We start from the raw sequence: 14,377 nt of genomic DNA on the forward strand, positions 1-14,377 counted from the left end.
CTGCCAGGCTGCCTGCCAGCCCCAGGGTGGGTACTCCCAGCTCCCTAATTCAAAAAATAAAAATTAGCTATGAGAAGGCTTCCAAAGGATGGGGGTTTTGCTTCCTGCAGCTCTCTGATTAAAATAAATGTTGCACAGGTGTGTATGTGTGTCAGGAAGGCAGGGACAGCTCTACTACACACAGCAAGAATGGCTTCTCAACAACAGAAAAATTTAAGAAAAATTGTATTTTGAAAGACAGATGCCATTGCTAACAGCACAGGAGGGAGAGGATGAGACATCCCTGCATAAATCTGTGAGTGGGAAGACAATGGCAAAGAAATCCAAACAGCAAGACGATAAATCAGAGGTGGGGAATCCCTGTCTTATCCCTTCTGCAGCGTGCATGCAGCTATTGTATTTAATTAAAATAAATTACAGCTCGCTTGTGTACAGCCTGCAGGGCTTTTAACACCCCTGAACGGAAGCACAGGGATGAGCAGCCATCCTTCAGGAGCTCACTCTCCGTGTCTCCAGACGCGGAATGCAGATGCTCTGTCACAGCACAGTCGCAGCAAGGCTGAGGGATGGAGGCAGAACAAAAAGCCCAAACAGTTCTGCTTTTACACCATCCACTTCCTCAGCCCCGTCCCTGGGATCCTTGCCAGGATGCTGGTAACGTTTTAAATGGAGCAGGCAGAGCTGCCCAGCAGTGTGGCAGCTGCTTCTGAGCAGGGATGTTTCACTGGAGAGGGGCTTCTTCTAACGGCAGCGATTTAACACTCCACAAACTGAATTTCTGGAACACTTGGCTGAGCAGGATCGATGCGCTTTCCTGGTTAACCACTGCATCCACACCCTCTAATTCCTGCTTGAATTCACCCCACGTATTTGCAGCAGCAGCGCCTGAGGACCAGAACGTCTCCCTGCACTGAGGTTCACGCTCGCTGTGCCCCAGTTTGACACAGGAACATCACTCCTGCACTTCTGAGGACCAGGAGGTGCTCAGGTTAGAAGTGCTAGGCCACACACCTGAGGATGCTGCAGAGAGCATTGATACCCTGGCAGTGCTTCTGGGGGGTCCAAACTGAGTTTGCAGCATCACCCAGGTCAGCCACGCACACACAGTGCTCCAGGCTCTGGCTGATTTCTGTGGAAGATCAGCCTGTGAAGGTCTGTTACACCAGGAGGTTTGGAAAATCTAAGCTGCTGAATACAATGAAGAAGGAAACACCTCTTGACAGACTATGTCCCTAAGAGAATTAGGAACACAATGTACCCAACAGGACTCTGGATTTGGAGCTGCTCAGTGGATGCTCAGACAGCACACAGGAGCAGTTAAATCTGGCCTTGAGCAGCTGCAGAGTATCAGTCGATCCATAGCATTTGGGAAAAAAAAGAAATTTCTATTTATTCTTGTCCTTAGGAAAGAGTAAGTGAGGAGGAAATGGATTTTAAGTAAGCTCAGAGAAGTCCATGCTAATACTAATTCAGGATTTTGAAGTGCTTTACCAACAGCAAGTGAAACACACAGATCTCTGACAGGAGAAATGAAGCAGGAAAATGCAAAGCAGCTTGTCCAAGCTTATGCAACAGATGAGAAGCACAAACAACACACAGATCTCCAGGCTCCATCTCTGTGTCCTACCATTCTTTCATTTTAAAAACCTAAATCCATTTTGCACTCCAGCAAGGTTTTCCACAAAGATTTAAGTGTTAATCCTGGGCTGCTTAGACTTTCTTTTTTCCTGATGTGGTATCTCACCCATTATCTCCTCCTCTGTACACATACAATATAAAAGGAATTAGTATTTCAGAGCCAAGAAAACAGGAAAAAAGAAGAAAGTCCTAAATTTTTATCTAAAGCCAAATTTCTTTTCATATGGGCACACTGAATACAGATTTGAAGCAGCACTCCATCCTATGAAGAGAGGAAACACTGCTTGGAAACTACGAAAATTGAAATCGCTAAGATGCTACTAAATATCTATATTTATAATGCTTCTATTTCCTGCACTAATATAATGTAAAATGCATTTTATGTATTATCTGTTCAGATGCAGATACACTTCACTGCAGGCAGAGATGAGGCAATTATCCAAAACACTGACAAACCATCCTTTAGCCCCATGAAGTGCAGTAACACAGATCACTCCAGCACACAGCTCGTGTGGCACAAGGACTGCTCCCACAAAAGACACATAAAAGGTTCTCAGTGTCCATGCAGGTGCCAGAGTTTTCTCTGTGGGGCCACCTCACCACAGGGACAAGGCACAAAAAGGAAATCTAAGAACTCAGCAAGCTCCTCTTTTTTTTGCAGAGTGCACATAAAACTTGCAGGTACTTTCACATCTGACATAAATTAAAAGCTCTCTTTTAAAACCAACTTGTGTTCTTATGTTTCTAAGCCATCTAGAGGACAGCATTGTCAAATGGAGAGTTTCTCTTTGAATACCCACTGTGTGAATGGCTACTCCCCTCACTGACCTCTTCAGGGTTTGTCTCCTTTCATGCCATCCATGCCCATGGACCTTCTCAGAAGAAAAGGGACACCTGAAGAGGAAAATGGCTTTCTTTACCTTTGCTGTCTGTAATTTTCTTTTCAAACCCTCCTTCTCATTCAGAGTAAAGGGGAATATGCTCTAAGACACCTACCTGCTCAGAGATGAGGCAGGAGTGAGCTCCTCCTGGGGTCAGATATTGGGCTTTTACTGATGAAGAGCTAAAATATTAATAGTTATTGTTGTGCCTGAGATCTGAAGCAGCCCCAGTGCCCTCACTTCACAGGTATAAGTGACAAACACGAATGACAAAGCCACTGTGTGGAAGGTACGTGAGTTTCCTCAGCCAGTAAAGAGCTTCTGATCATCTTTTACAACCAGCCTCACACAACCAACCAAATATTTGAACAGGGCTGTGACAGAAGATACTTCTACCAACCCTAAATATGTCTGTGTGCATAGTACAACTGGTTTTTTTTTCTGTAAGACATGAACTGGAATCAATACAGTGCCATGACACAGCACACTCCTGCCAAGATCCTACAGGGCAGACGGAATTTTGGAGTCCATCTTTTAAATGCAGGGGTTGTTCTCCATTGTGACTGTAACTGAAGTTATTTTGGATCATTTTAAATGACATCATTGAAAAAATGAAGGTTTATGCCTGGCAGTAAAAGCACCTGATGAAAATGCACAGTTAAAATGGAATTATCTCTGTTTGGCAGCTAAGGCCCGTAGGAATACAAAGCTCCCTTTTCCAAAACAAATGTAAGAGATTTAATCTAATTTTATACATTAATCTGCTCTAAACCTTGGGGAAGCTGCAAAGCTTTGCTTCCTTTTCTGAGGCAGCAAAGAGAACCAAGAACCCCAGATCACAAAGCCTGATTATTTTCAGGAAACGTTCATGTGAATAACACCAGAACTTACTGCTGTCCTCAGCATGAAACCTAAAGGACAATTCAAGCATCATAAAAGGCTTGGCACTGAAAGGACTTTAAAGACCATCTTCCTCCAACCCCCACCCATGGGCAGGGAGACTTTCCACTATCCCAGGTTTCCCCAGGCCCCATCCAGCCTGGCCTTGGACGTTTCCAGGGATGGAGCAGACACAGCTTCTCTGGGCAACCATAGAGGCTGCAACCATATCTGATGGTCAACTTGGAAAACATCACAGAAGGAGACCAGCAGTAATTCACAGAGATACACACTTTAGGTCAAGGGATACCATCTCTCACCTGCTGGTTATTTCCCTGAACTCCAGATGTCCAGAGTTTTGACCAAAACCAGATCTCCCTTTTCTTTAGACATGTGATGCTCTAGATGAGCTACTTAATACAGAGAATTCCTCATGTACTCTTGGCTGAATTACCTCCTTGCCTGCTCCCAGTAAGCAATAACCAATTTAAACAGCCTTTTTTCAAGGTGTCAGAAAGCCACAAGGGGTTACATAATGCATGACTACCCTGCAGAGACTGACAGACAAGGTATCACGAATTAACCACCCTCACATACCTGACAATTTATTAAATCAACCTCTACCCCAAGGACTGCACCACCACCACCACCCTCAGGTGCAAATAGAGGAGGAAATTAAGGAAGTCTTGGGTAATTTCATTGGTATTTTTATTTTAATTTTGAGACAGACCTTTTTTAAAATGAAAAGTTCCACCACACCACGACAAGTCTCTTATTCTGTATCTGGCTCAGCGTTTCTCAATGCAATTCAATACCTCTAACAGAAAACTCACCGTAAATTAGCAAGAAATGAACAGGGAACACTGGACAACTGCAGTTCACCAGAACAAATGTTGGCAACTTCATTATCACTTCCAGCACTGACTACAAGTATTGCAGGGAAAAAGCTGACCTCGTTAAGGACTTTTCCATTTCTATCTATGATCTCTCAGGGAATGTGCTAAGGAAACGATTGTCCTACTGAATCATTTCAAGAATTTAACAGCCAAGATGATTTATTACCATAAAATAGGTCTTGGAAACAAAGATATTTGAGGAGACTCAATAGCTATTAAATCATTGTGGAAAACATGATGCTGAAGGAATTGCAGATGCCTGACACATGTTCTGTCGCTTTTTTTTCCCTTTTTTTCAAATACTGAGTGTCTATAAAAAGCAATTCTGCAGAATTACTTAAAAACTTTTCTGACAGAAAAAAATTAAAAAATAAAGATATAGCTATAAATTAAAATGGCATCCATAAAAATACAAAACAGTTTTAATTAAAACACCCCACAAAGGCTGCTGGAAAAACTGGAGTCACTAATAATTTCAAAACCTATGCATTAAAAATACACTTCTCGCTTAGTAAACAAGCTGAGACGCATTTTGCAGAGTTATAGATATTTCAGAGTTGAGTCAATACATAGAAAACCTCACATCATCTTATAATGAGTCCACTTGGTAGCTGGTGTGAAACCAGATTCAGTAAAAGCACCTTGGGTTTTGTTATTACAACTGCAGGGTAGATGTTGTTGTCACACAGAACACGCTCTGTTAAAGACAGATGGAAGCAGCTCTCTTTAAAATGTGCCACTGAATACTACAAGTGAATCAGAAAGATGGTCTGTAAGGCTTGATATGCAAAATACCAATGAAGAACACGCTGCTCTCTTGACCAAAATGGAAAAACTCTTGTGCTAAACCTCCCACTAGACCAGGCTGCTCCAACCAAACCATGAACTCTTACAGTACCCAAGTAAATGTTTTAAATGTACTCCAAAATACTCAGCCAAAATACAGCAGCCTCAACGTAAGGACCAAGCTTTTACACCAGCTGATATTACAGACAACACTAACAACTTTTGGAGGCCAAAATCCCTTTCCAGCCCTTCTTGCCCTCAAACCTCTCCTCTTCACAACCCTGGATCACCACAGCTACAATAGTAATTAGACACAACCCAGCCTTGATCTCCTTTGTGCCTTGACACAGTGATGACAAAGGCAGAGAAAAGATCCACCTTGTGCCCCTCACGCTGAGCCAGGTGGCTCAAAAACAGGGAACCCAGACAGTTCTACAAACTGCACTCACAAACCAGGAAATGAGGAAAACTAATGGTCTTTATAATTAAATGGATGTCTTACAGAAAAGCTGACCAACAGACTTACAAAACAGGAAAATGAGCATTCCTCTTCGACTTAAATTTTGCGTCGTCCTGGTTCACTTGTGCAAATCAGCCACCGTTTGTTTTTCTGCAACACAACAAAGAAAACAAATTCTGTTAAAAAAAAAAAAAAAAAGAATTTGCTTGAACTGACATTTCTCATTACATCGTTAAGTAATGCTTCAAGCTTACTGCTTGCTTTTAGTCAACACTGGAAAATATTTCCATCCTTCTTGACTGTTTCTCTGATTTTGATTGCCAGAGTATTCCTGAAACTGCTCTATCAAGATGAACCTTGGAGACTGCTTGGTGATTACAGCATAACACTGACAGACTAGAAATAAATTCCAAAACCTACTGCAGAGTTGACCAAAGAAATTCCTTGTAGCCACAGATAAAGTGAATAAACATTTTTAAAGAATTATTTTATTGCTCAAAGATATCTTTGTGGTGTCTTCTTAGATCTGTGAGGGTTCCTTGTTGGCCTCCAGCACCTAATTCAGAGGGGTGATGACTTGCTCTTGGTTTGGGGTCATACCTGGTACCCCTGTGTTCCTGTCACCTTAAGACACTTCAGTGGGAGTTGAATACTGGAAGGGTCGTTCCTTATGTCCTGTTCTGTGCTTTGGATTCAAATCTACAGAAATAGAAAAACTATATCCATAATACCTTACTGGGAATTGAAGCAAAAGAAGAGCAAGCAACCAGAAAAACAAACAGAAAAATCTAAGTGGAGTTATGAGAGTATTGTCCTGAAAAAGAATGCACTGATGCTACATTCTCTACTTAACCACACATAATTAGTAAACTTCCAGCAGAAGTAGCAAAAAAGAATTCCTCATTCCCTTACTAGGCTAAGTGGCGACCTGGAAGAACTATTCAAACCTCCATGAAGAAGAACTGGATCGCTCCAGATAATGGAGTAACTGAATAACTGGGGACAGAGTGGAAAATGAAGCCCAGAACATCTCATCGCTCAAGGTCAGTGCAGTTCTTGTTCTGCTGAAAATGGTAATTTGCAAGGGAAAAAAAAAAAGTATTTACAAAAAAAAAAAAAAAAAAAAAGAAAAAAAGAAGAAGAAAGAGATGGAAAGAGAAGGACACCAGTCAGAAAGAATCCTGACTTTGGCTATGGTTTGCTGCCAGGAAGGGATAACAAAGCAACAAATAAATGCCAGCATGGATTTGTCAAACTACTTCCCTTCCCTTCCCTTTCCAAGAAGTTGAGAAGCCCCGGGATACATAATAATTCAGTGATCACCAGGATCACCTGAGCATGGCCACTTTTATGCCATATCATTCTCCCAAAACAATAAAGGATCAAGGATTTGGAGAATAAAACTTCATTTTTCTCAAGTGATCACCAGGTCTTAGCACATGGCATCCAACCTTCAGCACCAGCAGAACCCAACACATGCAGCAAGAAGCTGAGTATCTCATTAATTCATCAGAGAACTATGCACAATAAGTGTTCTCTTAATCCTAAATTCTAAAATCTCAATATGAAATAAAAGCATGTATCATTAGGGGGTATGAAATCATCAACTCATTTATAAGGGGCACAGTTAAACTTGAAGCTATTTAATTTAGCAGAACAATAGAGCTTTACAGAGTGTGTTTTTCACTAATGACCTGGACACTATTTTTGTTATTTCTGCCTCTAAAATGCACAGCCAATATTTGTGGTTAAAAAAAAAAAAAAAAAAAGGCATTTCTTTTTTAAATCGTTGTTGTGCAGGGAAAAAAAAACAATAAAAAAAATTAAACTCAGAGTACAATCAAATATACAAAGGAAAACCACACAAGTACAGATTTCATCATACTCCTCCAGATTTTAAATAGATCAACATATTTTGGAGATGGGTGTGATTTTATGCGAGCTGTGCCCCTTTAAAATTGGCAACTACATTTAATTCAGTGCTGCCTTATTCCAAGTTCCAAACTCCAGTTGAAAATAGATCTCACAATGGAGTCCTGCAGCTGAATATACTCTGGGAGAAAATTAATACTTTAATTTATTCCAAATTCATTTGCATGACAGTATATCATTAGTATATACAAAAAAAATATGTATTATACCAACAGAGGAAAAATTCTGTGCAAACAGTGAAAGAAACTCACATCCCACCAGTGAGATGAGCTTGAAACTTGAAGCAACAAAGCTGTTTTACTTCTTGAGAAACAAACACATAAAAAATACCAAAAAGAGCTGTTAATAGTCTAGATTTTAAAAAATACCGTATGACCTTAAAAAAACCCACAAAGCAAATGTGGTTTCTTGCATGCCAGGTATCTCCTGAAGAGCTGAAAAGAGCCACATGGACCATCAAGTGCAGACTAAAAATAAATTATGTAACCCAACTCACCTACAAAGCAAGTTTTCCTACCTCACTGATTAACCAGTTGAAGAGGAAAGAAAACACACACTCAACTTTGTAACTTCATCAACCTTGTCGTCCTGGAAACAACTCTTCTACAAGAGAAGTATTTAACTGCCAAAACATCTTCTGCTACTACTTTTTTGGGTTTTTTTCTTCCCCTACTTCCCTCTCTGCAGTGCTCTCAATGTTTGATAAGCAGCCAGCAACCAAACCTAACCCATCAAATGGCACAGAAATTGGATCTCCTGCTCTTAAAAGGAAATACATCATTCCATTTGAGCATGCAGCACCTAGGGAACATCAGGTTTGCACAAAGGCTATGGAATGGACTGCGTCATTTTGTTGCTGCTGTTGTTGTTAAAATGTCCTATTAACTGAACCTTTCATTTTAGGAAATGGCCTCAAGTTGTGCCAGGGGAGGGTAACGTTAGATATTAGACAGGATTTGTTCACAGGAAGAGTGGTCAAGCACTGGAACAGGCTGCCCAAGGCAGCGGTGGTAGCCCTGTAAGTGTTCAAAAAAAAAAAAAAAAAGGATATAGCCAGTTGAGGACATCGTGTGGTGGTGAACATGATGGTGCTGGTAAGCTGAGGGATGGATTTAAGTGACCCTGAAGATCTTTTCCAACCCAAAGAACTCCATGATTCCATATAAACCAGCAAACCTACAGGGTGAACTCAGCCTTCCTTATTCATGTGCCCAAGTACCTGGGGTGAGAGGCCTTTCTCTCCCACTCTGTGGGAGAGCAACAAGGTCATAAACCACAAAAAAAATCATCTTTTTTAGGTTTTATGGTTACTGTCTGTGTACTTTCAAACCCAGGTCTTGGCAATTTCTGCCATATTGCTGGCCACAAATTCAAAAAACGCTTCCGTATCCCAGTACTGGAAACATTTGTACCCTCCCCTTCTTGGTTTAGAATCCTTTCTTGAAACAGGTCTGTGCTTTTACTAGAAGAGAAAACTTAATTTTAACATCTCTATGAAATAAAACTTGGGTTTACAAACCAGATTTATCTAGGAAACAGCAGGTTTGTTTCAGACTACAACTTTACTCTCCACATCTCTCCATACATTATTCTTTTTGCTACGCAGCCTGTTTGGGTGAGATGAAGCAATTTGGTCTTACCTAAATTGTCCAATCCACTGCAACAAATATACTTACTTAAACACTTGTGAATTCCTAATTTCTAAACTATCAGTGTTTTAAAAAATTTGGCATCCAAGCTGCTCAGTCAGCCTGCCCACACACACTGCCCACACCTGTTTTTCCAGTAGAATGCCAGAGTCTGCACCGGTCTCAGATGGGAAAAATCACAATTCACTGTTTTCAAATGAAACCTGTTAATTACCAAAATTATTCCCACAGCAAGTCCAAAGGGATTTTGGTTCCTTTAGAAGATCCATGATTAAACATAGTTACACTCAGCAGTTTTATTCAGTGGGGTATCTCTGATTTATTATCTTCACTCTGCTAAGGAGACCTGCATTTTCCCTCAACTTCCTCCAATTTCCAATGTACTCACAAGGTTTTTTTCATGTTCCTTAGCAATGCTGCTTATCCATCTTTCTGTACCTTAGATTTTCACATAAGCCCTACCTAACTGTTACCCAGAGAAGCTGTGGCTGCCCCAGCCCTGGAAGTGTTTTCAAGGCCAGGCTGGAAAGGGCTTGGAGCAACCTGGGATAGTGGAAGGTGTCCCTGCCCATGGAACAGGGGTGGATCAAGATGGTCTTTAAGGTCTTTTCCAACCCAAACCATTCTGTGCTTCCAATGTGCTTTTACATTGATTTTAAATTGTATCCTTGTATCTGCTTTTCCAACGACTTATCTTCAATAATCAATCTGACTCACAGCTTTGTTTTCCCTTTTCTCTTGTGATTTTATTCTAGATACTGTAAACCTTCAAGTCCCTGTATATCCCCTGTATTTCTTTTAAGCATCTTCTGGAGAAATCACAGAATCATAAATGGATGGGTTGGAAGGGACCTCCAAGATTCTGTATTTCTTACCCCTGAAATGGGGAGGAACACTTTCCACTAGACCAGGTCATGTTTAGCTGGCAAAATTAGCTGAAATCCCAATTAATCAGGATCTGGAGTTACTACCAATAAACAACTACCACTAAGAGATCCAAAATCTCAGCCTCACAGTCTTGAGCTGCCTCTGCAAAATGCCAGTTAGGGATTAAAATTTCTCATCTCCTCCACTACAGACCCAGTTGCTTCAGCAGCACTTCACTGCACAGGCTCAATAAACATTCCATGTGTCACCAAGCAGGCAGTGAACATCCACACAAGTCTGTCTTAAAACGTCAAAGATCCAGGGATTTTCAGCATCCCATCCCTCGTACCATGCACGAGAAAATTCAACGGCAGAGACAGAGAGGAGGAAGTTATTTGGAAACTTGGTACAAACGAGCAAATTTAAGATTATGAAAATTGTGGTGCCTTACAGTAGCAGCGCTGTTACACGCGTTACAAACACTGAATTTTGTCAAACTATTTCCAGTAAATGCATTTTTTTCCCCACCCCAGCACCAGAAATTCCCAATGCATAGTATAAATTGTTATGTTCTGCAGTTTCTAGCTCAAACGAGGACCAGGTTTTATCAGCCAGCTTTTAGGAGTGTTTAGACCCTCCCTCTCTGCTACAGAAGCACACAGATCTCAAGTTGGAAAAACATATCTTACACTGATTTTTTCCTTCTTATTTCAGGCAAAAATTCCGAACCATAGCAAAGCTTTTGCCTTCTGCTGCCACTGAATACCAGTTTCTGCACAAGTAAAACAGAAAAAGGCTAAAGTTATTTTAAAATAGCTACTTTTCTCCACTTAAGTGTTTAGTTTTCAGTAGCTGACTATGTTATGAGTAGGAAATTAATGCCCAAAGTGATGCAAACACCAATACCCCTGAGTAGGGCACTGGCAACAAGTGAATATAAAAAACTTGCAGGGTAATGTAAAAACATAGTATGGAGGGTCGAACAGCATTATTAACTGGGGAGAAAAACCCATAAAACAAACAGAACAAAACAACACCCTCTGATGATTCTTTTTATTCTCAGGCAGTATTGCTACAAAACACCTAATCAAGGTGACACAAAGAACTTCTAAACCATTTATTAATTTCTTGAGGCTATTTTTCATTTTACTGCTTCACTGCAATTTCCATTAGCATGGGAAATTGTACCATTTTTTTCCAAAGAGATATTTCCAGTGAAGTCAGTGTGGATTCAACAAGACCAGGACCATCATATAAATAGAAATCAGAAAATAGTATTTCCATAAGAAACCGCTCAGATTTATTGGATTAACAGGCACTTACAAGTGACTCACGCTGACACAGCCTATAGTAATCCAATCTATTTGAGATAAGAATAAATTCAAAGGAAACCTTAAATTTAGAAAAATCACCTCTGTGGCTGCACACATAGTTGGCTTTATTACACAAAATCACATTAAGTGTTCTCTCCAAATGGGAGGACAAATAAATTAAAAGCTAAATTCCAGCAATTTTTTTTCCATGAGTGCAGCATGTCCTTAACAGCAGTAGCTGCCACACTGAGCATAATTAGAGAGGGATAAGAGAGCCCTGTGTGGAAGTGCCTTGTGGAACACAGCAGTTTTCCTGTCCTACAAACCCACAGGAATAGGCTGTGCTAATGAAGTGGGAAGAAGAAGAGCCACCAAGCCACCTCACTTTGTCTTAGGAGAATAAATCTACAGTGGCAACCACATTTTCTCCTGCATGTACACTGGTTTTCCTTTCTGTCTGGGATTTCTTGGGGAACTCTGACTTATCTCTAAGGGGTGTAATTAAATTCCAACAAACACTGAGGTGTTCTGGCTCAGCACGCTGAAGCATCAATGCTTTCCTGGAATCCTGAAGGATGCATTCACAGCTCTCACACCTCCTTTAAAACATGGCAGCAAGCAGGGAGCTGGGATGGAGCTTATTTCTATAAATACTCCTCCGCAGCAATAAAAGAAATTTTTACCTCTTGATATTGCCATGAATAGCAACAGTCTGAAAAAACATGTATTATTAAATATTACAGAGTCATAGAATGGTTTGGGTTGGAAAGGACTTTCAAGAATATCTAGTCTAGACTCCTTGCAATGGACAAGGACACCTTCCACTACCCCAGGCTGCTCCAAGCCCTGTCCAACCTGGCCTTGGGTTCTTCCAGGGATGGAGCAGCCACAGCTTCTCTGGACAACCTGTGCCAGGGCCTCAGCACCCTCAGAGGGAAGAATTTCTTCCTAATATCCCATCTAAACCTGCCTTTGTTTCACATAAAAAGAAAAAAGCCAATATAAGGAAAGGTGCCACTGGCCAGAGCAAGGGGTCATGCACTGAGCACTGGACTTTTATCTTTATCACAAATTACTGTAAGATATAATTAAAAACCACCTGTGTGTAAGGATATTTGAAAACCACGGGATAGTTGAAAGCCATGTATGTTCTGCCATCCATAAAGCAAAGACACTTCTCTGTATGCAGGGATGTAAATCACCGAGCGCACAGATGAAAACTCATTTGTAAGAACCAGCTGCACACTACTGAGGCCAAGACAATCTTATCAAATGCAGACTTCAAGGCTGAAGCGACTTATTTAGAGAACTGCTGTGCTGCTCTCACCTGCAGTACCCAGTTAAGTTAGATCAAGGACAACAGCACATACCAACTACCATCATAAGCAGGAGGCTTTAATTTTTTATGCACACTTTCCTTCAGGCATACACACCCACTCCCAGCAAATTCCCATTAATGGCCATTCTAGAATCCTGAAAAGCAGTATGGAGTAGCCTTGGGCTAACTAAATTAGAGTGAGCTATGCTGAAGCTGCAATCACAGTGAAAACTGCTGTATGACTTTTACCACAATAAAGATACTCTCTCATAGAGTCTCTTCACAGTGAAAAGGGCTTTCAAAAAAAACCTCACCATAGCCTGCACCTCCTGTGAATTTGGTCATGACAGCCTGGGGCCTTGCCCAAGGACAGTCAGAAAAAAGATCAAAAATTAACCAGTAGTCAAAAAACACTGATTATACCCAAGATTTTTAATGTGCTTCAAGGGGGGATGCGGATCTTGGCTTGAAGGAGGGCAGAACAGATGAGAACTCAAATGGCAAAGTGCAAGGGGACAAGGCACAATTTGTTCTGATTGAAAGACAAGGTTAAAAATCTCATTTTCTGTTACAATGAATTGGCTTTTCAAAGTAAGACCTCCCTGACCTCGGGCCTTTTTCAGATTTGATTTCTGGAGAAATTCTAGCCTTTACATTACAGTAAAACGCTGTAAAATTTTCAAATAGCTAAAATTTTGTGCTAACCCTAATTCATAATCATTCTGGCCTTGCAACCGTGGTGTGAAATTCACTGAGCTAGACAGCTGGGAAGGGGGGGGTGTGAAGAGTGGGGGTGGTGTTGTGTTTTTTTATTATTATTGCACTCCTGGTGCTCAACCCTTCTACTCTATACGAAATCCATATTCAGAAGTCTGTAAGCATGAAGATGCTTTTACGTACAAGGATTTGGTCAGGCTCTAAAAGCATCTGCACCTTCGTTTGCAATGAATGAATCTCTCTTCAAATTTACTTTGGGTGACCAAAATATGTGTTTGTATCCTGTAGTCCTGACTTATGTAAAAAGTGGTGCTGCTGAAAATTGTTTTGTCCATGCAATGCTCTCCAAAATAATTTCTATCCCTTCAAAACCCTCTAAAGGACACCTACTGAGAAACGCTTTCCAACGAAACCTGAAGAAAACTGCCTGAGCTCACAGTGCTGGTACAAAACTAAACCTTAAATGAAGTTCTAGGAAAGAACCACCAGCTTTTCATGTAAACTTGTGGTGAGTTTTCACTGAAGGCCTCAACCCTGCCAACCCATGGCTAAATGTCATACTTCATTTCCTATCCTAAATCAGCCATAACAGGAAGACGGTTTTGCTCTGTCATTTTCAGACCTCATTAAAACCCAGCACTAAGCATAATTCTGGATAGTGGAACTTGGCTGTGGACTGAAAAAAAAATCCCCAACATTTAGACAATCTAAGAAATTTAGCCTTTTCTTCTTTTCCTTTTTCTCTACCAAAATGGGCCTTGGGCACAGCTCTTCGCCAAAGACACGGTTTTTATTTTCCCACATGCTCTTGATACATGCTGGATCAACACCATGAGGTGTGCAAATTTAAACAGAATTACTTAGCTTGGAAAACCGCTCTAAGATCACAGAATCCAACCATTTACCCAGCACTGCCAAGGCCACCATTAATCCATGTCCCCAGGTGCCGTATCTTTTAAATCCCTCCAGGGACAGCAACTCCACCACTGCCAAGGGCAGCCTGTGACAGGACCTGACAACCTTTTCGGTGAAGAAATTTTT

The 14,377-nt window shown here is 41.0% G+C and overlaps 1 protein-coding gene across 5 annotated transcripts in view; it reads right to left on the reverse strand.

The window, feature by feature from the left end:
- Positions 1-14,377, reverse strand: part of LOC121358840 (endonuclease domain-containing 1 protein-like) — a 162,360-nt gene that overhangs the window by 98,078 nt on the left and 49,905 nt on the right. For all 5 annotated transcript variants that reach the window (XR_005955965.1, XR_005955964.1, XR_005955963.1 and 2 more), the window contains one exon: positions 5,607-5,690. The gene's annotated coding sequence lies outside the window, so the exon portion shown is untranslated. The remainder of the gene's footprint in view (positions 1-5,606; positions 5,691-14,377) is intronic.

The sequence above is a fragment of the Pyrgilauda ruficollis genome, unplaced genomic scaffold, assembly GCF_017590135.1.
Source record: "Pyrgilauda ruficollis isolate IOZ18807 unplaced genomic scaffold, ASM1759013v1 scaffold111, whole genome shotgun sequence".
Classification (NCBI taxonomy): Eukaryota; Metazoa; Chordata; class Aves; order Passeriformes; family Passeridae; genus Pyrgilauda; species Pyrgilauda ruficollis.